Consider the following 27,500-nt stretch of genomic DNA (forward strand, 5'->3'; position numbering starts at 1 on the left):
AGAATTCCAATAATGACTTTTAATGTAGACACAACAAGGCAGATTCAGGCAGGTGAGACACACACACACTCGGGGCAACATTCACAATAACCAACAACCAAAGCACCGACAGACAGGAACTAATAAAGGGTGGACTATTAGTGGCAGACAGGTGAGCACAATGAGGGTAATTAACTAATGATTAGTACGGGCTAAACCAACAAGAGGGGAAGAAACCACACTAAACAGTCCACAGGGGCGTTACACTTACCCAGTTGATTGATTACATTGATAATTGCAAACATTTTTTGTATTACAAGTTTTCTAAAATGTTATGTTTAAATTTGCAAATGAGGCATTATTTAATGAAATATGCGCTAATTTGCTTACATTTCTAGTACAAAAATCTGAACACTGGATGAAGTCAGTTTCAAAATTCTTGTTTAATTTTTTTGACATATTAGAGTCAAATGTTTTTACAAAGTGAATTTTGGGTATCTCCTTTTGTCCCTCCATAATTCAGAAAAATCTTTGAACAGCCAGAAAACAATATATTTTCAAAATTTTTGGGGGATTAAAATGTTGTATACAATCAAGCAAATTATATATGAACAAATCCCTCTGTAAAAATCTTCAGAATATAGACAGGAATAAAAATGTAAAGTTTGGTGTGTGTAAGTGCTACTGAAGTGGAGATTTATGGCTCAGTGTAGGAGAAAAAACTCATTTTGAGAAAACGTCCTTTAAAAAAAAAATGTATTATAACTGAAAGCTTTTCCACTAGTCTTTATCAACACTTTATGAAAAGCCAAAAAGCCCAAAATCTCAAAATTGACAGGTGCATGAAAAAAAGTTCTAAACAAACACACACATGGATTTTGATGTCAGAGGACAACAGGATGGACTTTTTTACTAGAGGAAACATCGTTATGGATTACGGACTCATATTCTGGCCAGAAGCAATGGTTTAAAGTGTAAACACCTTAATGATGGGTGTGTTTCTTACAAATATGCAGCTGGCCACTTCACAAGATATTAATTGATCGACTGGAGTCATGTGGATTACTTGTGAATATATTGTTTTTTATCAGTTGTTTGGACTCTCCTTCTGACGGCACCCATTCACTATAGAGGATCCTTTGGTGAGCAAGTGATGTAATGCTAAATTTGATGAAGAAATAAAACCATCTACATCTTGAGTGACCTGAGGGTATGTACATTTTCAGTTTTTATTTTTGGGCGAATTATTCTTTTAATTAGAACAAAATGTGCATTGTGCCTTTATTTGTGCAGTCTTTAATCCCCTAATATAATTGAGTAAAAGTAACACCAATATATTTTCATTGTGGCTTTTTCTGGCCTGTTTTGTGATTCAAAAACGAACAAAAAAATTATATAATTTTCTTGCATACTAAAGTGTGTGTTCAGAAAAAGATCTTCGTATATAATATTTTGAAATGAAATATAATGGTTGTTTGTGTTTGTGCTCAAACTCATCCTACCTAATTTTTGCATGCATGCACGAAGCCTCTCCTCAAGATTAGACACCCTGTTGTGAAGCTCCTCGTAGTCAAAGGCCCCGATTTCCTCCTGCAGTTCACTTAGCACTGATGTCAGATTCTTGACCTCCTCTTTAAACTGCATTACCAATTTTGCATCGGCCTTGTATTCCTCCAACACTGGTATCATTGGCCTAAGTTCCTCCATTTTCGTTTTTATGGCCTGAAAGGTTAAAATAGGCTTGGTTCAGTAGGCATGCGTGCAACGATTGCGTCCAAACACCTGTCTTGCCCTATACTTGCCCTCTCTGCCTACTCTATCATCATTTCTGAGTGTGCCTAGCAAATAGACGTAGAGTTCAACATGGCATAAAACAAGTTCTCAGTACACCAGCAAAAATTTGAAAAAAACTCTCTTTATTTTTCAATGTTTAAAATGCAAGGTGTTGAGGGTTACATGCTTCACATACAACAATAGTTTCCCTTGTTTCAAAATATTCAAATGTGCATAAACAAATCTGAATTATTGACATGGAGATGTCATAACATAAGAAAATCTACTCAAGGAAGGCTGCAGTAGTGGCATGCACAAAAAGACTGTGAACAGAATTCAAAGGTGCTTTGTATTTAAAATAAACTGAATGATGCAATCAGTTGACCAGTTCAGGATTACAATGGGATTGAACTTGTTCTTCAGTCTCTGCAGCTTTGATTTAATTCATAAAGTTAGCCCTGCAAGCAAGAAAATGAAATTTGGTTGAATAACTAACTCGCTAGCCTTTCTAAAAATTTTAGAACACACATTTTCACAGATCCAGTTGTTTGTACAGAAATGATGCAACATTTTATCTTAAAAATAAATTGATAGGATGAGCTACAGTATGAACACACAAAAACATGCTTGAAATTATTTGCAGAAGTGCAAATAATCATGATGGTTCCGGCACATAAATCTGGACATAATACTAATAGCATTACTAATAATTAAATCTATACATACGCTCCCGTTTAAAAGTTTGGGGACAGTAAGATTTTTTAAAATATTTTTGAAAGAAATCTATTATGTACAGAGGTCAGCACATGGCATGCAGACAAAAATATATTCATCATGGCCAAACATTAAGAATTTGTTCCCTCATTTTACTATCCCGTTCTCTCATTTTAGTTAAATTGTGGCCACAATATACTTATTTGGTCCCTCATTTTGATTTAATTAGACTAGTACAATATGGCCACAATTTGCTAATATGAGGGAACGAATTACAATTATTATTACAATTTTAAATAACATTTTTTATGATGGCAAAGCTAAATGATTCCAGTCTTTAGTGTCACATGAGAAATCATCCTAATATGAAATCATTCTAATATACTGATTTGGTGCTCAAGAAACATTTCTTTTTATTTTCAGTGTTGAAAACAGTGCAGCTTAATATTTCTGTGGAAACGGTGGGACATTTTTTCAGAATTCTTTAATGAACAGAGGTTTAAAAAACAGCATTTATTGAAATATAAATATTTTGTCCCTTTTGATCAATTTAATGCTTCTAAATAAAATGTAATGCTGAATAAAATTAGTAATAATCTTATTGACCCCAAACATTTGAAAGCTAGTTTATATTATATTACATTATACTGGGATCAATAAGTGCAAAATCATCCTTGTCCAAACAAAGAATCCATTTATCAAACTCTATATGTATTCTTACTTCTGCTGAAATGCCATATTTGTATATGCTCTGTGTATACCTGAACTTTTGAAAACGTGCACCATATGGACTCCCATGTGGGTATAAAGATCATATGATGGTGTATAAGATGACCTTTCCAGCGATTGCATCCAAATATTTGATGCCTTCATGCAATAAATGTTTAAAGGTCAAGCCATAAAATGTTTTGAGTAGTTTTCTTACTTGGCAAATGAACAAGAGGTGCCACGTTCTTGACCATAACATTCAGTTTGACTAGAACAAAATGTTCAATACACTATTTTGTTTAAAAGACTTTAAAGGGCCAGATGATGCCGAAGGAACTAAGAGACTGTGCAAGACTGATCTATAACATCTATACCACTTTGGGAGCTCGATACACACACTACAAATTGCAACATGCAACCAAATCACTGCGCCTCCATTTAGAAAACTAGCAACGGCCTCATTAGCATGCAGATGCAATTGATGTCAGACAGCTAACAATAGCTAAGATGGAAAAGATGCTATGTCGCCAAAATGAATCATATTTTGTAATTCACTTCTTGTGGGGAAAATGCCTGTGGCGTCAACTCAGGAGGACAAAATCATTCGTAACAAATATACTGAGCTCTCTTGGCTTGAAGATGTACAGAAAATGAATGTGCTGTTTTCTCACAGATTTGTAATGTAATGTTAAAGGCCAGTATTGGGAGCTGAATTAAATAAGTGAGTTAATCTTTTGGTAAATGAGACACACTGTATGACATTGATAGTGGAATAACCACACTGATCTGGACGAGCACATGCATTTGTACGCACCTTGTATTGCTTGGCGATATTCTGCTTGTGGCTTTCCTCCACCTGTTTGAACTTGGATTCCAGGCCTCTCAACTGCACCTCCATTCTTTGCACATACTGCAGGTCTTTCTGGGTCCTCTGGTCAAGATTCTGGATGGACTGAGTCATATTCTGGACCTGAGAGAGAAAAAGAGAACATAAGAGAAGAATAATAATCCATGTGCTGGGTGAAAAGAACTATGAAAGGCATTCAGTGAGCTGTGTATTCTGTCTTTGTGTGGATTAGTTTCAAAGGTTACTTTTTCCAGGAGCTGTCTCAGTTGTTTGGTCCTGGCATCCCGTGAACACATGGTCTGCTGAGGAGCCACAACAGTGCACACACACCTGCCCTCACTGTCTTGAGCTGAGCTGTACACCTGCCACGACTCCTCTGGGTTAGCAGGCAGCACCTGGGCAAAGGACAAAACGAAGAGGAAAAGAGGTCAGTGTCTGATTGGGATGTGCTTTATGGGAAACAGCTTTGTAACAGTTTTCTTCTTTCTCCCTCTGCAGTCTTTGGGAAGGTTAATTACCTGAACCCTACACTGTAAAAAAAATTCCGAATTTACCGTTAACCATTTAACAGGTTTTTACTGTAGGATTTTTACAGTCTTTTACCGTTAAATTCACGGTAATTTTTTACAGTGTACACAAGGGTCAGAGTGATAGAGTTTCTGGTTAGCTGATGGAAACTGTCATGCCAGTGCAAGTTTTACGTTGCAATAATCATGCATTTATGGATTGTTTTTTAATGTCTTGTGAACTTAAATATTTTGTTGCCTGTGGTTTATGAAATGTTGTTTTTGTGAATTCTGCTGAAGTAAACATGTCACTAAGGTAACACTATTTAGATGATTTAGACAAGGGTTTTGTAATTTTAAGGATGACTTGTGATAATCTTGGAAGCATGAGTTTCATCAGAATAAAATTAAAATGAAAAACAAATTAGTAATGTGTTGCACTATACACAATTGTTTTCCAGCAGAAGTGTTTATAAAGTTTATATATTATACATAATACACACATACATAATAATATTATTTTAGTTTTAAAACTACTTTTAATTTCAAAATAATTAGTTATTACATATTATCATAATAATATATTTGCCAAGCTACAGTATTTAATCTCTGTATTATTTTATTTCCCTTTTTCACATTTTGTTTCTCCTTGTCCATCAGGAGCAGAGCAGTTTATTAGTGGTCAATATATACTGACAAAACCCATTTTTTAAAGGATTTTCATAGTTGGTGCTTTGATGTGCAATGGTCTTTTCTCGAAGGGGATTTTATGACCCAGTGGCTTTACATAAAAGAGCCATCTGGAAGAGTGAGCGTTTCCGTATGTCTTGTCCTAATCCTGAGTAATCTAATGAATAATCCATATTCATAACCAGTGCGGACAGACAGCACTTTTTATTAAACCGAAGGAACATCTTTACAAATCTGCTGCCATTGTAATGCTGAATTCAGATTATAATCAAATCTAATGTTTTTACTCTTTGAGGGTTTTGAGAGTTTATCACAATACCAAAATAGTGGAGGCATATATTTCATAAGAAAAAAAAGTTCCCTTGCTCACAAACAACTGATTTAATTAGTACAGATTTCAACACAGGATTTGCAAGATAGCAGGTGACTAATAAAAAAAATACTCAAGACTATAAACACACTCAAAGTCAATACTCCCCCTGCTGAGACACATTTTTACCTGATTGCATCGTTTGAACCTGAGAAGACAAAGGTTTTTGCCCATTGGAAAATATGCATCATTTTGGATATCTGTTAAAATGAATTCACACGCTGTCACTGCTCAACTCCAACCCGCTGGTTCCTAGTACCTCGTCCCATAAACGAACACCTTCTGATAAATACGGATGTCTTAAACAAGAAACACTGATAATGCATTTTTGCTTTCCTTTGCAAAAGTTCAATGTAAAAAAATGAGTTTATATTATTTGCCACCTTTTGTGTTGCTACACTACATGAATCATGCAGAGACACAAAAGAGGAATAGGTCCACTATTATTATATGCACATTAGTCGTGCAGTCCAAATGAATAATTGAGGTCTAACTTTTTTTTGGTTTTCTGGCTATAGCACAGCAACAATTCCACCAACACACAAAAGGCAGGCAAACACTTAAACAGTTTCACTGCCTCATACTACTGTAATGGGACCTCAATCAGTAGCCTACTAAATCATTATCATATTTATATACTATGATATTTCACGGTACTCCAAGGTACTTAAAAGAATACTATGTAACCAAAAAGGCACAGAACATTTTTAAAAAACATTATATTAACATGGTAGCTAAAAATATCTATCCTAGGCTATATTCCGGAGTCGGAATAGATGTTTTTAGAGTAGGCTACTGTGTATGAACAACATAATTTTTCCATTTTCTAACCTACATTATTTAAATAGTATAATTTATAAGGTATAAATAATTCAGTGTTTTTCACAGCTCATGAACAAAGAGAATAAAGAAACTCACGCCAGTGCTCCGGTCCGGCACACCCGGAGGTGCCACGCTTAATTTGGTGCTATTCAGACCTACTAAAGAGGGCAAGGTTTGCGACATCCAGTTGGTGATCATCGCCATCGTGCTGAGCACTACTCCAATTTTCAGCAAAGGCACCGACATCTCTGCTCTCCTCTTTCCCAGTAACCTTCATTATACACATTCCACGAGAAAACTGTAACCTGCGCTGCTGACAGAGGTGATGTGCTTCTGTAAAGCACCCAGTGTAAATGAATTCATCTCGGGCATTTCTACTCGCGCTATCCTATACTGCACTTTATAATTACTCGAGCTCTCTCGGTTTCTGAGAAGAGTGCTGTTCTGTCTTCTCTCTTCACGCGAATAATGACGGAGGTTCAGCAGACCATCTCATCTCATTGGTTCCGTGCCTCCGCCCACCCGCTATACTGGTGAAATATTAATAAATATCACAAACCTCCTCCAGGCGCTTGACGCACGGATGGCCTATACTAAATCACTGAACACATACAACGTTTTTTCGTTACTCTCACAATACCCACGCTGACAGCAATAGTTACAATCAGGTTTTAATAGACAATTGTACTTTGCTCTCAAATTGTCTTTAAAACAGTAAGCGATGTTTTATTAAGTCATAACCGTTCAAAAAAATTAAACCCCAAATTTTTCAGAAAAAGGCGTTTGCGAACATAAATCGCGTTCGACATTTTTTTGTAGATGAAAAAGTTTTTAATTCATTGCTTTATTGATTTAAATGGTTTATGTTATATGACTCAATAAAAAGTAGGCTATGGGGGCATCGGCAAAACATTATATCTATCGCTTTGCTATACGGCTTTTAGGCGGACGGTTAAAGGTGCTGGTGGAGACGATACAATTTTTTGCATTTTTACGCGAGACGGAAATGATCTACTTGGTAAGGTTCCTCTGTAAAGTCGACCCCATTGAATAATTCGCGCGCTATTTTGCGGCTCATCGGTGTAATATTGCAGCCATCTACAGGCTCTCTCTACCGCGTGCAGTGCACAGTAGGCTACCCACCATTATTTATGTTCTCTAAAGTAGCTATGATTGTTAATGCTCTCTGAGCATTTCATTAAACTCTGAAATATCAACAGATGTTTGATTAAAAAGATAGCTCACTTATGCACAGCCTAAAACTGAGTGCTTTATGAGTGCTATTTATGAGTCACTCTGAACAGGGGATTTTTAATAGGATAGTTAAACATTGACACAGGTTATCTCTCAGCATTTCATGGTATTATTTAGCCAACAGAGGGCAGTACAGGTTTCCTTCTCAGTTTAACATTTTTCTCCTGAACAAAAGTTCCAATCAAACCCTCAACACCCCCTTCCCAAGCATGCATCATATTATTTTATTTTTTTTTGCATATTTGTTTAATGCACAAATACACCATAGACACGTTCTAAATGAACTAGTGACAAATTAGCACCCACAGACAGACTCAACTCTTAAACAGATTTAATCTACATCCTTGTTCTCTTCTTCTTCATTTTCTGTCCTTGTTTTTTCTTTTCTTTTTAATTTTGGTTAGCAACACTTATTTTCACCTGCGCTAACGTATGAAGAGAAATATCTGATTAACCACTGATTTGCACATGTGCAGGCCAATCAGAATTATGAACATTTTGAATTAATTTTATGAAATTGAATGTAAAACTACTACTTAAGATTGATTAAAGATGTTGTCTAAAATAATGTTTAACTTATGATATCATTAGCATGCTATAATATGAAGTGCGTCTAATGCCATAGTTAGCATAATAGGGAGGAAACAATATATATTTTTGTGTCAACCTGATTTTTTATCGAATCAGACAGGATCTCTGTTTTTCTCTCTCTCTCTTTTTCAGTGGTTCATAATTTGGGACAGATTACACATTATGGCACATGGCACTTAGTTTCAGATGACTGATTTTGTTATATGAATCATCCAATAATTCACAATTACTGTATACAGTATAATAAATTAGAACATTTTAACCTGTTTAAAAACTTGTAGTATTAAGGTAAAATAAAATGCCCCACGAAAGACAAAAGCATACATTTAATCAAGCCTTGTTCTTGCACAAAACAATGCATGGAGAATATAGAAAAGAGGCAAAATTAATTAAATTTGCAATATTAATTTTCTGTACATTAAGACTAACGACCTTGTCCATTCAATATAGCTGTTACCATTTGATTAACTCACCAACAGGGATTTAATGTCAAGGCGTAAAGAAAAACTAGTTACTGAAGAGCAGGCATCAATGTGGAGTGTGGAGAAAGCAATTTACTCGCTATTTTTGTCTTCAAAGTGAGATTGTAGAGTGTCAGAGACAATCACAGTGTGTGGATAATGAGAATACACTGCACAAGCCCTGGAGTGTTTTATCTTCAATAGGAATAATCATACAAATGATAAAATGATAGTGATGATCACTGTCTCAAACACACTAACAGTCTTCACTGCTACCAAGATGCATTTATCTTTAAATACTAAAACTCTCATATATTACTCTGTAAAGACATTCATAATCACCTACAATAAAGCCTATATATCCCACATAGAAGTTACTATTTTTAAAAACCCCCAGCCATGTGGTATAAAAGCTCTAGAAAAGAGAATCCCCGCTGTGATTTTTCTTCTAAATGAGGTTTAATCACATTAGTCCATCCCGATCTCTGCTGCCCAGTAGATTAATCTGCCCTTATGATAATACACGAAACCGGCTTATTTTGAGCGTATCTGCCTAATTAGCCTGAGATGTGCGCTGAAAATGGCGTTTATAAACCTACTTGGGTGAGTTCAGTGCCCATCAGTACAAGGAGGGTGAGACTCAGGAGCTTGCTTGCAGGCTGCATCTTCTGCCGCCGATGCCACCTGATCCGAGGATATCACATGCAGAGCTGTTTTCTGTGCAGCTGTCCGGCTCTCTATCAGATGCTCCTCTTGAATGTACGTATATATTTAATTCAGCGCCAAAATAATGGAAAAAATGAGACTGGAATGGTTTGCGGAGCCGCCTCTTTGCATATTTATCTCATCTCAGCTTCTCGACGCCTCCTCGTCCTCTGTCCTGCTGGACCGGCGTTCCGACCGCGAATGTGGGGATGAGCAGGAAAGCGGCGAAAATATTACTTCATCACTAGACAAACTTGGCTGGTTAATACGAGAGAGTAGGTGTGGGCAGGAAATTTGAGAAGCGGGGCCAAGCAGTGGTGCTGAACCGGATGTGACACGAACTGGCGTGGGAAATTCAAAAACCTTCGAGGGGGACCTGAGCAGCGCGAGACGAGCTGCTGGAGTGGAGAGCGCGCTATAATCTGCGATCACCGCTGGACACGAGCTCTCTCAGCGCGCGGCAAACAGCACAGTTCACAGCACAAGTGCCAGGACTTCACTATAAGGATAATAAAAAGGAGTGACGAGGTTGCCATGGAGACTCCGTCCTCCTTGGGTACCACTAATAATAATTTAAAAAATAATTAAAGCTGACACATTTTTAAATATTCTTTTGTCATTTAAAACAATCAGAACTATAAAAGTTAATTAAATGATAACAAAAAGGCTATTTATATTTATAGCCTATTTATAATATGTAATATGGTTTTATAAAACGTTAAATTATGTAAATTCATATCATAAGAAATCTTTGTATACCTATATCTTTTTATATCTATAAAATTATATATATATATATATATACACACATATATATATATACAGTGGGTACGGAAATGTCATCACAACGGTGGCCTTAAGAAGCACAACAGTCTAGAGTAAACTCCTTGTATTAAAGGTCAAATTAACACCTGCTGTTGCAGTAGGCTACTACAACAAACAGAATGTGCAAACAGTCTTTGTTAGAAGATTATTTTTTACATTTACATATGTAAATAATAAGTAAATAAATGAACAGGATAATTCAGGGGTCTTTTTTCATGCCAAAGAGCCACATAGTGCATGGAGATGAGTGAGAGCAGAGACCTCAGGTTAGATATGATATAAAACTTCTGCATTCTAATCTTGGCCTATAACACCTATAATAACTTCAATTAAAGCTAAAGTTAACTTAATATTGTACTATTGTTTTGTTTAACTTTTTTTCATCACAAACGTTACTTTGTGATCAAACAATAATTAGCAGAACTCCTGTGGTACTTCATTAAACTCCTTAGGGATCGCAGACCCATTTTTGAATATCATTGGTATATATTATATTTTGACTAAAAGATGCAAAAACAAACAAACAAGCAAGCAAACAGACTATAGACTACCACCAACTAGACCAGTGGTTTTCAACTAGGGGCTAGGGCCCACTAAATGATTTTATTTCAGGTTATTTAAAGATGACTTTAAAATTATTTAAAATAAGACAAGAATTAAAATAACATTAATAACAAAATATTTCTTATTTTAATTCACCCTCTTACCCTCAAAACAAACTTTGAAGAACCATGGTTCCCACCAACCTAATTTTAAAAATGTTGTTTAAAAAATAAAATATTCAGTTTTTATACATTGAATATGAATATATATTTTTCTAATTATGTCAAGCTCTAAAATATTTTATCGAGTAAAATTGTAAAAAATATTTGTACAAATCCTCATCTTTAATCACTGGGCAACAGAATATTGTTGTGGCCTTGGAGTCAAAAAGGTTGAGAACCACAGGACTAGACGGATGGATAGATGTGTGAATCCAGGGTTACACAGTATTAGCCTTCTAGTTTACCACAGTGCAGAAATTAACACTCCAGCCTGGAGATTTCTTTTATCTTGCTACACATGTTGAAAGACCTAAACCTATTCAGAAAATACTGGATAGCTTGACTTGAACATTGTAGCTGTGTAGGTGGACTCTCAGGTCCATGAATCCTTAGTTTGCCATTTGTGATGCAGTCTGCAGCAGATGGATTGTTCTCAAACTTCAGCAGGTAGTGTGAATAGTGATATATAGGACATGTGTTTTTGTGAAGGGTTAGGCTGAGGTGCTCCAGGGCTGCTCACTATCATTTCTAACATACAGCTTCACAAACCATTGCCTGTCAGTATAAGACAGTCCATGATGCAGGAGACTCTAGGGAAGCCCACCGCCTGCATCGAATTGTGCTTGTTAGCATAGAGATAAGAACACAGTTTTATTTGTGGATATATATATTCTTTTCATCTAATATCACTCTAATAGTAGACACCAAATTTATCCTATAAGATAAATGTGCTCTCACAACAGGGACTTATATCAGTGTCTCTAGCAAATAGTTTGTTTTCCACTGCAAATACTTGAAGCAGGCTTATAAATGAATGCATAAATAGACTCCCTGCTTAGGCAAAACAAAGCCCTTGAGAGGTTTTGAGACAAGCTTGGGGAGATGTCCCACTTTTCAGTCTCTTTCTCTTTTTGATTTTTTTAGACTAGTGATAATACACAAAGTGCTTTTGTTTCTTTTCAATACCTTCGCATCTGCTGCCACAATCTTTCTTTTCTTTTCAAAGAGATTTTTATAAAATCATACGCTACCACACAAAAGTCTTCAAATGTGTTTGTGTGAAAGGGAAAGTAGAATTAGGGGCAAATGAATGCGTGGAGTTACATAATGTTGGACTTGTAGATTAATCATAGCTCAGTGGAACACAGAGGAACATTAGTTCATTTTTCAGATTGGACATTGATTGATGCCTCTAAAGGAGTGAGATTCAACATCAGCCTCTTTCATTTACAGAATTTCAGGTCATGCTGCTTTCGCACACATCAATTTCCTGTGTCTTTTCAGCCTGCCCTGCTCATCATTTAACATCTCGGTGAAGAGATCTCAGTTTGTACAAGTGCCGTATTCCACAATTAAAGATTTTTTTCTCGGTTGCTTTATATATTAACATGTCAAAGACGGCGTGACTGAAAAACTTATGGTCAAGTGTCTCGCTGATGCAACGGTATCTGAGGATGATTCTAGTAAGTCTTCAAATAGTGGCATAAAATAGAGCAGTTATTTTTCCATAACAATAGCCAAACGACTGGTATCCGAAGAGATTGTTCAAAAATAGAAGTGTGAATTAAAACCACTCTGTGACATGCATCAAAAGCAGATCTTATTATTTCGCTTATCCTATAATCAGCTTTACCAGTATTCAGTGGCACCATAGAGCAAGATTAAAACTCTTTAACAGTCTCATTAAAGGACAAACCCTCTCTGGAACAATTTCAATAGGATGCTGAGGACCAACCAAGCCTTTGATGTAGGATCTAAAACACTAGGATAGGAGTATAATGTGCCTCCATTTTTGTGGTGGCAATTTTTATTCAGATTGGCACATTTTTCATTCTTATACGAGGCCAGAAGTGGCTGTGATAGCTTGGTGATGCATCAGGTTTCCAAGTAAACATCCAGAGGGTTAAAACTCATAGGAACAGATACTATGACAGTGTGATGTCTTCAGAGTAAAGCAGACTTGAACTGATAAGTTCTAAAGGCATCTTTGGTTCCATTGTGTGCTGTAAAAATCCCAGTATCAATAACAACACACAATGACTAGCTGTTCTGTTTGTAGTATTGTGACAGAGAGATGGTCTCATTCTCTCATGCTTCCATCTAAAAGTTGAGTTTTTTTTTTTGTGTGATTATGATTTTGAATTGTTTTTCAAGCATAGCAAAGATAATGCAAATATCGGTTATAAACATATAGCAAACAGGGAAAATGGAAGCAACAGACATCACAGACATCACAGTCTGATGCATGGAGAGAAAGGAATCAAACCATTTCCAGGCCTCAATAATAACAGTCACAGCAGGTGTAGCCCTGTTAAGACATGTGCTCTTGTACATTTGCATTGGTTATGTAACCAGTATGTTTACATGTGGCATAAACCAATTTTATATGTATTTATGCAAATGGAAAACCAGCAAACAATATTTTATTTTTTATTAAACTTATACAAAAATGTGCAGATTTTTTTGAATGCTCACAGAATTTGAATTCTCTGGATTATCATAACTTTTTTTCTGTCATTCTTTAGTAAAATTTATGTCATTTTAATACTGCCTTACTTTGGGTGAACACAAAAGAAGATATTTTGAAAACTATTTCAGTGTTTTTGCCCATATTTTAAAAGTCAGTTGGTCCCAATGTTGTTGACACCCTCATGTTGTCATTCAAGGCTTTCTTTTTTTCTGTGAAAGCCATTGGCATTCAAAACAACACTTGACTTTTACAAAAAGCTTTTTCAAAATATCTTCTTTTGTGTTCCACTGAAGAACAGAAGTCTTGGAATGACATGAGCGCGAGTAAATAATGACAGAATTTCCTTTTGGGGCTGAACTATCCCTTTAATGAAGATCAGAGACTGCTACTTTCGATTCCTCAACTTGTAAGTTCTTACTGAGCTTACATTTCTGTTCTTAGTAGTAAAAAGTCTTCATAGGAATACTATAGCAATATTTAAAAAAAAAAGACCTTTGCCTCCATTATGCTGTTCTTCAGGGAAACAGATAGCACCTCCGTATGTTCAGACTTTAGCTTGCTGGAAATAACAAGAAGTGAACTTGTTATATTTAAAAATGACTAACAGGCCTCTTTAATATTTATAAGGTCTTTCCACACTGACTGCTCATTCGCAGTATCTCCAATTTTAATTGCAAATCTAAATTAGTCATTGAAACCTTTCCGTTAACTCAACACGTACACGCGGCTCCAAATGCGCCGTGACTTGAGTCATAGGCTGTCATGTTTGCTGCCAAGAAGAGGAGGATGGCGGTCCAGATCTGACTGTGGGGACCATCTGCCTCTCTCTAATCCAGTAACCAAACAAGAACCACACTCTGGTTCCTTTCCTTACCCACAGTGCCTTGCTGCTGAGGACATGAAGGCACTGGCAACTTACTAAAGAGCAGATTAATGCGACTTCTCCCAGTGGATGAGGTGCTGGTTAGGTTGAGAGCTTGACTTTTTGAATTAGCCTCATAGCATTAGTTGGCTTATTAACGTTGTACTGTTGTTTTAAGATGGAGATGAATGAGTTTGACATTGCTAAATGTAAGGAAGATAAGTTTTGGGAGCACATCGAAGACATAGAGACAGGCATCATGCACCTTTTTTTTTTTTTTACAGTATTTTGAGTTTGAAACTAGTGCCAGCCCTGGCTAAATTGGTACCTTAAGTGAAATAAAACATGACCAAAGAAAAAGAAAACTCAATTTAGTGTGATTTGTTTGTGCAAAACAAACAAAGAAACAAAAAGTCATTGCAAGCTAGAAAATCGCAATTGTGAGCAATAAAGTCACACTGGGTGATATAAAGTTGCAATTATGAGAAACAAACTAACAGATATGAGATATAAAGTCACACTGTGAGGTATAAATTCACATTTGGTGGATATAAAGTCACTTTTTTTACTCCGGGGCACAAACGGGCTTCCATAAAGATGTGATAGTCTAGTGGTGCAGTTTTGTTTTGAATCCATGGGACCCATGTTTAAATCTTTAGTAAACCAAACATAATTGCAGATGAACCTGACAGCCAGTGATCATAATTTACATTTTTATTGCATGGAAATAGCAGCTTTGATATTTCATTTCCCCAGGAAAAACATCAATTGGAATTCGAGCAACGTAATGGTGGGTACAGCATTTTCAGTTTAATGCTAGTTTTTTTTTTATTTTAGTGAAACAGTTTTTTGAAACTAGCAAACTAAACAAAAACTAACTAAAAAGAAAACTCTTTTTTATTCAGAGGCCCAAACTGGGCAAAAATATGTAATTTGGTGTAACTGCTGATATTTATATGGCCAAAAAGTAAAATGAAATTCTGAACGCTAATGTAAAACAATGAGATCTTTAAAACAGTATAGCAGACTACTTACATAAAATGCATAAAAGTATTAGTTTTCACCCTTTTTCTCCCAAAAATATGTCTTAATAAGATTTCATTGTTTAGTTTTATTATCAATCTGAAGTTGTTAATGTGTGGGCCAAAACATATAATGCAATGCAATACAATGATGATTGAGAGATGTACAAATAAACATCCTTCAAAAGCTTGTTGGCTTTATTTGATTTGTTTTCATTTTTTTTCTCCTAAAAATGATGTATAAGTAAACCTAAGCTGCTTTGGTCCATCTTGAAATAATATTAACAATATCAAATTTAAATTTACTTTATAAAAATCAGTAAGACAGAAAGACACATGAAACACAACCATTTTTACAATTATACTAATAGGTCGTTTACTCGCTAACAAGTATAAACTATCAGTCAAAAGACAGAAGGTATGTAGTATATTGTGTCTTCAGCAAAGTTTTGATCATGTTGATAATTTAGAGGCCTTAGGAATTTTCCTATCAATATGATGCAGTTTATGGGGTAAAAGCAAATGATCTGCAGAAGGTGCGACCTGACTGGGCGGACCACCTTTAGACATGAGAATGAGTAATTTAATTTTCTCTGATATGTTAAATGCAACAGCATGAAAATATCAACATATTATAAACAGTAACATCAAGATTTTCTGAAAAGCTGCTTCGAACCAATGTACATTGTGAGAAGCGCTATACAAAAATAAAATTGGAATACCTGTCACCATTTTTTAGATGAACACTTGTTACCCGCAATAATTGTACAGCTTTATTATCAAAGTTAAATACGTTTGGAAGTTACATTCAAAAAAGTTAACTTCTAAACTCTGCCAGACTATTGAACCATCTGTGGAGTCTGCTTCAGACTTTATCATTTTCCACAGGCGGTTGATAGATTGTGTTTAATCTCAGGTAATGACTCTGCTCTGTTTTAGACTGACAGTAGGCTACTGTAGGGTGTGAACAAGCCTGTCAGTTGTTCATCTGAGAAACAGCTCACTGGAGCGCAGTATGCCTTCAAGCTGTTAAACAAGCTAACCACAGCAGCCAGCCAGCACAAGCAAAGACCCCCCATCATTTCACAAGAGTTTAACAAAGAAATGCTGAGAGACATAAAAAGGAGACAGCAATAATGTGTCAGCCTTTATGGACTCAAACATGGATCGAAGAGGGGTTAAGGCATAAACAAAGCTGCATTCACAAAATTACATTTAGCTTTGATTTGACAACAGACTTTGTGTTGGGTACGATTGATCATAAAACACTCAGTAAGTGAGTGCGACATGCCCCAGTGGTGTTGTTACTAAAAGCCTCGGAGCTTTCAACACTTTAAAAGAAGGAAATACGGATTTTAACGAACAAGAGGAGCAACCAGTGTTTCTTTTTGTCTGAGCACGGAAATGTACAAGATTAAACATCAGCCATAACATATCCAGCAAATTGCATTGTTTTGAACAGTACATCATTTTTATATTGTGCATAGTCCAAGGTAGCTTGCGACGCAGCCAGTTATCCTCGGTGTTGGAGGTTCTGAGCAGAAAGGTCACTAGCAGAATTGTGTTGTGTGAATAGATTGGGCGGATGAAGGATGAGAAGCTTTCACTTACGATCCTCTCACAAGTCAGGTGTAAATAAGAAGTCTTGTTCAATACTCCCATTTCTCCTGTTATGCTTCAATTCTCTTGCTGCTCGGTGAAAGCATTAAAAGCGGTAAGAAAAGCCTTAGACAGGTTGTTTGGACCCGGGTAGGTGTCAGAGTGGTGTGGGTCAAACAGCCAGAGCTTCGTATATAATTGCCAGAGAAAGGAACCCCAGCTCTTTTTACAGTACCTTACTTTTTCCATTTTTCAGTATATAGTTAACAGGATATCATAAAGTATAATGGCAGAAAAGCTCTTGATGAGACAAATAATGGATACAGTGCAAAGCGTTTCAAATATTTATGTAAATATAACAGCAAGATAATCCTTGTGAAACAGAACTGTGCTTAATTGTACTGCATGCACACTTGGGAGTGTAGGCTACTTTAGATCTTAAAAAGCCCTGCTTGCAGATAATACAATATTAATGACATGTTATTAATGACATATGTTTACACAACACTGATTTCAGAAAAGAACTCTTTGAAACAAAAATATTTTTGAAAAGACAATGAAGCATTTTCAAAAACCTCTCATTTTTATTTGTCTCTATTCCATTCATCCGTTTTCAACCAAGAAACAGCCATGAATTTCTGCTGAGCTCTGCTTTGCTCTCCGAGGCCTGGTAAGCTCTGGGTTAAAGCCTGATCATTAATGTACATTTCTAGTTCAACACACTCTATTATGGATTGAGCTGTCATTGTTCGTAGTGTTAATGTGTTCCGCTCATGTATAATGGAATACAGCCGAGTCTTGAGCCAGAACCAGCTGCCAGCTGCATTACATCAAAAGCAGATTGAAGCAGAGAGACTGCACCTCGGTGAATATTATGTGTGTCACCTGCACGGCCAAGGCTAAATGCATCACTCGCGAGGGTCCGCCGGGCTGCCACAATCATGACATCATAACGCGCTGACTTTCATAGGAGGTCACAATAGGGACTGATGAGAATAATGCAACGACTTGAATTTTGGATTACTGAGTGTATTGGTGTTTTTTTCTCTCCTCTGAATTTCGGCGTTTCATTTTCTTATATTTCCCATCAGCACAATTTCCATTATCCTGTAGCTTCCTGTTAAAGCCGAGTCCTTGAGCCAAATTGAATAAATCACAAATTCAGAGTTGTCGAACCACTTTATCAAAGGTCTAATAGTATGGCTTCAGGGGAGCTTTTACAGACGAGCAGAACCAATCCCAGACACGTCTGAAGAGAATCTATTGAGATTGTCATTTTTCTCCTGTCTGAAACCTGCTTTAAGGCTTATTCGATCACAGGTATAAGAGTAGGATTTGGCATGGTTATGATGTTTCCATATCTGTGCAAGAAAAGCGCCGTTACCTGGGCTGTGCGTGTTACATTTAGTCCAATTCCTCTCCACGCTAGCAGATGGCTCCTGTATGGGTGGTGGTAGAGTGGGTGTACTTTCCTGTACTCATATGATGAGCCTGCAGAATTGTTTGGCTAAGGTCCAGAGAGATCATATTAAAACTTCTTTGTCACTTCAGAGACAGCGATTGACTTCTGAAGTCGCATTTGTAAGATGTTACATGGTTGGCTGATTGCAGATGGACTTGACAGCCAGATCTGTTCCGTTCACTCATAATGCACTCAAATGCATGTTCAACCCTTTGTTTGCAGCACTGGATGGATATTTATGCAAGAACATGAACAACCAATGAAATCTACCATCTCCTGGGATGCTCATGTTAAACTGAATCATAAATATACAGAAATTGTTATAGACATGGCCTGGAAGATATTGCACATTGTGTAGGAATGGATACTATTTTCATGTTATGGCAAATATTCTATACTATTTCCTGTAAAATTTAAATTAAAAATAAAAGTTAAATCAATCATTTACAATGCTAGCCTACAAGTGAATTTAGGCATCACAACATTATAGTACATGGTATGAAAAACATTATATATATATATATATATATATATTAACGTTATGGCTGTTAAATGATAAATAGCAGACATTAAAATGCTACACTATTTTCTCTAAATAAATTTTTTTTTAAAGTTAATCATTTTGTGAGCTGAATCTACTGAATTTAGGCATTACAGCATTATAATGTACAGTATGAAAAATGGAAATTAATTTTGAGGTTTGATAAATATTACATTTAACGGTAACACTTTATTTCGATAGTCCACTTTAGACTGAACAGAAAATAGTAACAGAAAGTAACTTTGCAACTACATGTCAACTAGCAGTTAGTAGAGTATTAGTAGACTGTCTGCTTAATATCTTCTAACACTTTCTTTGTCAACTTATTCTACTAACCCTAAACCTACCCTAACAGTCTACTCTGAGAGTTAGTAGACATGTAGTTGCAAATTAATGAGAATTAGTTGACATGTAGTTGACATGTAGTTATAAAGTTACTTATAGTTAATAGAATGTCTAAAGTGAACTATCGTAATAAAGTGTAACCCATTTAACCGTTTTATTGATTATTGCTGGTCACACAAAAATACGTATTAATTAATATTAAGAACATGTAATGTAAAGAACATGGGTTTGGTTTAACTGATTGAAATTACAAATAATTTACTTTTTTCATTATAGTGAATACTGTAAAATGTATAACAAGGACGTTAAATAGTTTTTTCGATATTAACTTTAAGTGTGTTTTAGATAATGGCAAGGGTAATGTAAATGTATAAAATATGGGAAATAAACATGCACAATTAAATATCTATATACAGAGATACATTTAAAAATCTATAATACTGACTAATATGGTGCAAAGATACTGTGATATTATAACATAACACTTATTAATAGCACTTAAACAGATGTCTTGTATTTATATGCTGATTTCATCCCACACTGTGTCTGCCTAATGTTTTCTGTCAACTCGATGATAAAAAGTGGCAAAATGATCCCCTTCCCCCACATAAACCATAAATAAAACACTAATCTGTTCTATATACCTAGTAAATCAATCCACCAACGGACAATTTACAGCATTATGCGTGAAAAAAAGAGCAGAAATAAATAGCAAACACGTCCAATTTCAAGATGAATAGATTCCCGGTCACATTTGTGTTTTCGTTCCCCCACGTCTCCCCGTGTACATGGAGCATCTCTAAATGTGGCCCTGCACATCTCCTTAATCACTCTCACACCTGACACTCCCCCCGTCGTCATAGCAACATGATCCAAGTGATCTTTCTGCATCCTCTTGAGCGTTGCTCTCTTTTCTCTGAGCCAAAGTGAGATCTAATCAAAACTGTGTGTGAACAACTATCTATGCTGTTTAGCAATACACCATAGGCGCAGCATGAATGTTTTGTTTAAGATAACTGAAGAAATAGAGAAGTATCCTTCATTACCAGCATTTTTAAGAAACATGTGCTATTTTTGGTTCAGTTTATGAACAGAAGATTTACTTTGTACTTTGTTTTGCATCCGAAATCCCCTTTGGAGCCGCCCTTAAGCACCAAATTGCAGCCAATAAAAATGCATATTCAAAAATAAGGATCATTATTTGGTAATTATTTGTTCGAGCTCTCTCTTCCTTTCACACCGAACAGATTCGCTGGAGCCGACTGCAACAATTAGCATTTGAAAATGCTCTATGGCCATGGCTGTTGACTGAGCATGCATAATGAATAGCGTTTGAAAGAAAAACATCTCTGAGAGCACAGCTGAGACGTCTGTAGCGCCATGGCCTGATGATATGCATTGATTCTGCTGTACTAATTCACACTTGAATCACAGAATAACATTTCACTGCAAGCTGTCGGCCCTGTTAGCCCGGTTCTGTGAAAGTATATCGCATCGAGAAAAATAAAGCAATATATTGTGGGTGCGATGCTGCAGCCAGCCAATAAAGCTTTCATCGCTTTAGATTTATAGTTTCATTTGGGTGGCACAGAAATAATAAACCATCTGATGTTTGGGATGAACTCAGGATTGACAGGATTTAGAGGCAGCTAATAGGACAACAGAGGCCGTAACTGTCACCTTCACTGATCTAGGCTCCGTTAATGATGTGAGTCACTACGTTTGCCTTGTGAATCGGTTTTAAGATGCGATTCGGATGTCACTATTGTCACAGTGGTCTGGTTGGATATTGTAATGATGGGACATCTGTGTTTATTCTTTAGGACAGCTCATGTGATGATTGCATTATTTGACTTGAGTCTTGCAGTCATCAGTAACAAGCTCACAAGACAGAAAGAGGCCCAAAACCATCAGATTTCAATTCAGTCGCTGCTCTCTGGGGGTGATCAAACTCTCCTTTTCAAATGCCTTTGTGATTCCACTGCTCTCATCCTCATGTTTTGCAGTTCAGAGGCTGTCTGACACAGTACTCAAAGATATTGATTTTCTCTTTTCCCTGGTAGTCATTCAGGGTCATTTCCTAAATGAGGATTACAGCAGTAGTGTTTGAAGTCACGGGCGGTGAGCTCTCAGTCTTGTTCATTGAGCTTTTGAACTGCTCAGAATTTCTGAAGGTCCTGAACCACATAAAAAAAAAATTCCTTTAGAAGCATTTTGTCTTGTTTTCCATCAAATAAATATATGGGCATACTTAAAACAACATGCATTTAAGTGGACAAGCAAAATACCTTTGGAATAATATCAATAATGCAAGAAACTTTAACTGCATAAAATAATAGAGCTTGTTTTTTTTATTATTATTATTTTTTTTTTAGAAAATATCTTCTTCGTTCGTTTGCCATCAGCAAATTGTGTTTCTTGTTTAATAACAAAAACCTAATAAAAACTAATGAGGGTTCCACTTAAAGCAATTTGAAATTGATATGTTCTCACAAGTTGTACCAGCTAAACTTTAAATTTACTCAATTTCTCAAGTTAATTCATCTTGTTTCATTAAACTGAAGTCTAATCAAATTTAATGAGGTTGTGCCATTGTGGGTTAAAAAAAATTATAATAACAAAAAAATTGCCAGTGGGGTTTTAAAAAACTCAATTCAACAAAGGTTAAAGTGTTCTCTGAAAACAACAATATTGTACTTGTTTCCAAGTACTGTAAATTTAACCTGTTTTATGGGTTTTTACTGGATAGCATGGAAGCCCATCTCCACCATTTTCACAGTTTTGAGAACAAAAAGACAGAACTCAGAATTGTGAGATATACACTTACAAAAGATATATTGATAAGAAAAGTTAGAATTGTGAGACAAACTCACAATTGCAAGAAAAAAGGTCAGAATTGTTAGAAAGTCGCAATTACCTTATTTATTTTTAATTCCATGGTAGAAAAAAAAACAGAATTGCGAGATGTAAACTCAGTTTACATCTGAGTAAAAACAAATAGAATTGAGTGAATTCTCAGACAAATAGACAGAATTGAGTGAATATTAATTCAGAAATGTTAGGGGGAAAATATCGCAATTACCTTTTTTTTATGTATTTATTTTTATTTTGTGCCAGAAACAGGCTAGCATAGGTAAGTGAGATGAAAATACAGATACATTTTTTTTTTTGCAGTGTGGTCACAGCTCTGACCCATTTGAATGCAGGAGAGAGCTGATAGTAATGGGATTGTATTTTCCTACCTTGTTGAGTTTATCAGGTGAAGGTGACATGGTATAATTGAGCTAAGTATGAAAAGACCCAACAGGTAATTCATTTTCAGGCTTTTTCTACCCTTATTCTCTAGCTCAACTCATTTCTCTCTATCTACCTCTACCTCTCTCTCTCTCTCTCTCTGATATTGATTTTCAGTGTTGCTACAAGGCCATAAGAGCCTGCAGCAATTAGCACCCTGAACTCTGAAGATAGTTTATATGCAATGTGCTGCAAAAAGAGCAATCACTAAACTCTCATAGCCACAACAAATCAAAATCAGTAAAGGTTCACACAGAGCTCTTCACAAAGAACTGGTTGTGCTAAAAGTGAATATTTGAAAATGGCTTTTCATTAGTGCTAAATTAATAAACCACGCTTTCATCCGATTATCTTTGACTGGCTGAATGTGCAGACTTGCAAAAAATGTCATTTTAAATTCTAAGCTGTCAGAATGTGATTGTAATTTGTTTTCTGATCTGTCAGAATGTAGGTTCGTCTGCTCTAAAATAGAACATATTGGACTTTAAAGCTTCTCACTCTGAGCAGCAGTTATTTTAGTCCACCACAAGAGATCAGCTGCCATTCTCTATGCCGGGCTTGTGCTTGCTATTGATTCCTTTAAATCAATACACGCTGCACAATCATATAAATAATAGTGTTTGAGGCACAGGGGTGATAGCTCATTTTTGGCCTTCATATGCATTTGCTAAAATGGCACAAACCACTGACCACCAGAGCTGAGATTTAGTCTAGTGTGAATGAAACAGCAGAGCAGAAATGTATTCATTTCATTGCAGAGCTCAGCGGGGAAAAAAATCTATTTATTTAAGATTTTCTTGAACATCTATTATGTAGGTGAGACCAGGGAGTGTTGTAACGCATTTTGTTTTAACGTCTGTAAGTCAGTGTTTTTTTTTTTTTTTATGCTTTTGCAATATGAATCTCAAGATTTGATATAATATTCTTATATTTCTCTGCTACATATTAAAGTATATAGCAGAGCAAAACAGCCTCTTATACTCTGTAAATTACACTTAGAAAAAGAGAAAAAAGAAAAGAAAAGATAAAAGAAAAGAAAAGATCAACATAGGATTGTACTACTATGGTAATGGACATAGTAGAAAACCATTTTAAATGATGCTGTACATTTGGGCACCCTGCAAATATCATGGTATAAAAATGTTTGGGGTCAGTACTTTTTTTAATGGCTACTTTTATTCAGCAAGGACACTTTAAATTGATCAAATGTAATAGTTAAAATAAAATCTCATATAATATCATAGTATCCACAAAAATATTAGGCAGCACAACAATTTGAAACATTCAAAACTCTTTGAAACATTCAAAACTCTTTTGGAGTCAAGCAAAACGTCACCGGGTCCACTCATTGTTTTAATCATACGCTAGATTTAATTATATCGCATGGAATCAATCTTATTGATATTGATATCGTACCTCAAAGTGATGATGTTACTGACCATTTCCTTGTATCGTGCATGCAGCGTATTACTGATATTAACTATATGGCTCCAGGGCACACCCTGTGCCTGATAAGCCAGGGTGATGGCATCCACAATCCAGTGGGCCATCCTCTGCTTAGAGACGGCCTTCCCCTTCTGCCGGCCTCCGTAACAGACAAAGAGCTGGTCTGAGGTCCTGAAGCTTTGTGTCCGGTCTACGTAGCATCTCAAGGCTCGGACGGGACAGAGCAAAGCTAGGGCTGGGTCTGCCTCCTCCGGGGGCAGCGCTTACAGGCTCACCACCTGATCCATGAAGGGAGCAGTGGGAACCTTGGGCACATAGCCGGGCCGAGGCCTCAGGATTACCTGGGAGTCAGCCGGCCGAAACTCTAGGCACGAATCGTCGACCAAAAATGGATGCACCCGAAGATGCGTTTCTGCGTCAACATCTTGAATGGTAACCGGCGAAGGGCCCGGTTCAAGACACACAGATCCAAGATTGGTCGTAACCCACCACCTTTCTCGGGTACAATAAAGTAAGGGCTGTAAAACCCTGTATTCATATCGGCTGGAGGGACCGGCTCTATCGCATCTTTCGCCAGTAGGACTGCGATCTCCGCATGCAAGACAGGAGCATCCTATTAGAATTATTTCTGAAGGATCATGTGACACTGAAGACTGGAGAAAGGGCTGCTGAAAATTCAGATTTGAAAATTCATTATAGTAAATTTCCCTACAATATAGCTTAAAAACAGTATAAATGGTTTGTCCAAATTCAAAGTATTCATAAAACACTATGTAGCGAATCAGCTCATTGGGGAAATATGAATAATTAATCATAACTAGCAACCAGTGATATCAGCATTGGTTGACATGGGGACCAGGGGGGGCCTGGTGTCGTTCGCAGACATCCTGGCACCCAGTTTATTGGGTGAGGGGTCTGTGACGATTTGTTAATCTAATGAATAACTAATTTGTTAAATCAAATGGAAAATTGTGTGTTTGATTGGTCCAGACGCTACAACTAGGTAAAAAGATCCCAAATTACCTACTGCTTCCACTGATATTCTGAAGTGCACATTGAATGGACATGGGAGAAGAGTTGTGAATACGATGCATCTGGCTCTGTATGTCACATGACACAACCAGCATGGTCGATGTAGTATGTTCAGACTTCATTCATACTACACAGTCATACTATATAGAATGTATTTGTAACAGTCACAAAATTCATTCCTAAGAAATTCATTCCTGGAACTTCTTTGGCTTCAAAAAATCAAAGATTTTAAGTGTAAGTAACTCAAAATGATCAAGTAGAAAACTGGGGCATTGGGAAATACCCATAAGCTCTTGCACTTAAATAATTTAATATGTATGCATAGTCAAAGCATGGGAACTTATGCAAGCATTTAAATAGCTGTTATTAAAAAATATTCAAAGGTTTTAGCTCTTTTAAGGTTCATAGAGTTTTAGCTTTTTTTAGCTAGTTTCATGTTAAATTTATTTAATGACTGACCTTGAAACTGTTCTAATAGTTTTTTTTCTATATTGATGTTACAGCATGAATAGCTCTTCTAAATTTGAGCCAATGTAACTGAAATTAGTAAGCAGAAACAATGAGGTTTTCATCTGAGTTACACTGTAAAAAATATTGTGCCCGTTTTACTCAATAAAATTGAGGCAACTATTTGCATCAGCTTTTTAAGTATTTTGAACTTATTTTATTCTTGTTTGTTCTATTAGACTTTGCGTTTCCAACTTGAAGTCTTAAGTAATGGCAACTCAATTTTTTCAATTGGCAACTCAATTTTTTCAATTTACAAACTATAGTTTGAAGTTCATCAAACATAAACCTTGTTGTTTTTAAAGTAATATTTACCAGCTTATCCTTATAAGCCACATTTTTTATTTTAGAGATGTATTCAATCTGTATGTAAATATTCCTACATTTTTCTACAATAGTGTAATGAAACAGTAAACAGGCGTCTCAAAACAAAACATTTATTCACTTTACAATGTTACAACAGTGCAACAATGCAAATTACAGATTATCATTACAGATTATGGTAACACTTTAGTTTAGAGACCAATTCTCACGATTAACTTGCTTATTAGCATGCATATTGCTAGCATATTGACTGTTTATTAGTACTTACACACACACACACACACACACACAAATGACAATAAAAACACCTAGTTTATAAGATGGACTCACTCAGAATAATACTTGAACTATTTAAAACAGTGTATATAGTGTTTTGAACATTGTTAAAATATAAAATTAAATTAAAAACATTTCATCAGCAAATAAAAATGAATGGCATTCAATAGCGTTTTACAGAGTAAACATTGAAACTTAAAATGTATGTTCTGCAGTCCACAATATCTTAACACTTACTGCTACAAGCTGAGCACACTTCACTTGGGTTAGTTCACCCAAAAAATAAAATTCTGTCATCATTTACTCACCTTCATGTTGTTCCAAACCCAACGGAAGCTCAAGCATTCTTACTCGATGTGTGAGAACCAGTGCGGTTTATTCTTGTGTGACGGAGCACGTTTGAGCTTCTGCAAGAACCAGTGAGGTTTGTTCTTATGTGTCAAGCAAGTACTTCTGTTTACGTTCACTGATCAGCGTTTATATATGTGAATAAAATGGTAAATTCAAACTGTTTATCATATAAAGCAATCATGGCTCTTCAGAAAATTTGAATTAAAAACGGCTCGATTATGAACTTTTGAAAGCATCAAAGTGGTAGTTGCATGGACTGTCAAAGGAGGGACAGAAATCTGTCAAGATTTCATTTAAAATATGTTCATTGTGTTTTGAAGATGAATAAAAGTGGACAAAAGTGGTTTGTCGGGTTTGGAGTGACAAACGAGTAAATTACAAGAATTTACATTTCAGAGGTGTGGTCAATTCAAAAAGTGCCTCATCATTTACTTACCCTCATACCATCTCCCAGATGTATGACATTTTTTTCTTCAGATTAACACAAGTGAAGAGAAATTTTTAGAAATTTTTGCAGTTTAATTTTAGATTCATTTATGTTTAACACATTAGGTGAACTTGACACATCTTTGAAAAGACAGCTATAATTATATTCACCTTTTATAGGAAACACATACAGGGAGGAATAATGTGGTAAGATGTTACTAATTCTTGGAATAATTCTTTATTTCATGTTTTCATCTGTGCATCATAATATCTTTATGGGGGACACTGTCCATCTGCTGGTCAACATCATGAACTGCATTTGGGGATATTGTCCAGAGTCCAGACTAAATTATGTGTCTAATAATAATGTTTTATACAGAGAGCTGAGGCAGATATTTACTGTGTCTGGCACAGAAAATTTACACTTTACATTTTGCCGTGGGCCCTGAATGTGCAAGGAGCAAATATATTTAATAAACAGTAAATATACTGCTGCTGGAAAGATGCTTAATAAGACTTCAGATTGCTGTAACA

At 36.0% G+C, this 27,500-nt stretch overlaps 1 pseudogene; it reads right to left on the reverse strand.

Annotated features, from left to right (window-relative positions):
• Positions 1–6,869, reverse strand: part of LOC107740801 (noelin-like) — a 13,598-nt pseudogene extending 6,729 nt beyond the window's left edge.
• Between the last annotated feature and the right edge of the window lie 20,631 nt (positions 6,870–27,500).

The sequence above is a fragment of the Sinocyclocheilus rhinocerous genome, unplaced genomic scaffold (genome assembly GCF_001515625.1).
Source record: "Sinocyclocheilus rhinocerous isolate Xijiao unplaced genomic scaffold, SAMN03320098_v1.1 scaffold2330, whole genome shotgun sequence".
Classification (NCBI taxonomy): Eukaryota; Metazoa; Chordata; class Actinopteri; order Cypriniformes; family Cyprinidae; genus Sinocyclocheilus; species Sinocyclocheilus rhinocerous.